At 34.1% G+C, this 1,192-nt stretch overlaps 1 non-coding gene across 1 annotated transcript; it reads right to left on the minus strand.

Annotated features, from left to right (window-relative positions):
- Positions 1–345: 345 nt before the first annotated feature.
- LOC143645457 (U6 spliceosomal RNA) lies at positions 346–453 on the minus strand. The gene has a single exon (XR_013157162.1). It is a non-coding gene; the product is annotated as a U6 spliceosomal RNA (small nuclear RNA).
- Positions 454–1,192: the final 739 nt, after the last annotated feature.

Below are 1,192 nucleotides of genomic sequence, written 5' to 3' on the forward strand. Positions count from 1 at the left end.
TATGGGGAAATCTGATCTTTAAATCCATGGCTTCTGTTTCCAAGCTGGGTTCCTTGCCAGTTTTTAAAACTCATAAGGTGTACCTATAATGTGATGAGACTGACCAAAACTATGCCCGGGATTGCTTTCAGATAATTTAGACTAAATTTAGGTTGCACTGGGATAATTCCACAATATTTGGGACGAAAGTAAACCTTACATAACTCTTTCAATTTCATTATTACTCTTTATATTCCTCAATTTAAAACTGAGCAAGTGAATTCTAGATATTTATTAATAGTGGATTAGATTTGGATCTTCAGAGTGATTGGGATGAATAGATGGTACAACTTTTTTTTTTTTTTTTTAAATATGGAACGCTTCACGAATTTTGCGTGTCATCCTTGTGCAGGGGCCATGCTAATCTTCTCTGTATCGTTCCAATTTTAGTATATGTGCTGCCGAAGCGAGCACGGTACAACTTTTTATGATAAGGTAATATTGCAGATAAATTGAAATTTTCAGTATATGTTTAGTTAGAACATCCCACCATACTTCTTTAGGTCTATACAAATCGTTTCTCAGGGAAGTAAAAATCAGAAGACAAATATAGCTTATTTTCAAGGCATTTCATTACTGATCGACATTTAAGGCAGAAGTCAATAATTACAATTGAAGGGCCAATTCCAGCCCTGCTACATGGCTTTTTTTTTTTTTTTTTCTTTTTTTTTGGTATGGGCAGGCACCGGGAATTGAACCTGAGTCTCTGGCATGGCAGAGGAGAATCCTGCCACTAGGCCACCATTGCACCATCCCCTGCTGCAGGCTTTTAAAGCAAATAAATTTTTATTAAAACAAGCATGCCCATTTGTTTACATATTATCTTTGTATGCTGCTTTCTTATTATAACAATGAGAAATAAATGGCTGAAAAAGCCAAAATATTTACTATCTGGACTTTTACTGAAAAAGACTTTTGATCCCTTTTCGTAGGATAAAACTCTGCTGTTTTATTTATAAAATCTTTATTAGCACATACATAATTTGAAGCTGAAAGTAAAACTCTTACTTAAAAAAAAGAAAACATGCAATTTTAAATACCTCATGCATGCCGATGACTCCTTTTCACTTATGGCTTTCAAACCTCCCAGGGTTTATATTTTCATCCCACTACTATGTAATTAGTTTACCTGTATGTAAAAATTGGATAAGTT

The sequence above is a fragment of the Tamandua tetradactyla genome, chromosome 8, assembly GCF_023851605.1.
Source record: "Tamandua tetradactyla isolate mTamTet1 chromosome 8, mTamTet1.pri, whole genome shotgun sequence".
NCBI lineage: Eukaryota > Metazoa > Chordata > Mammalia > Pilosa > Myrmecophagidae > Tamandua > Tamandua tetradactyla.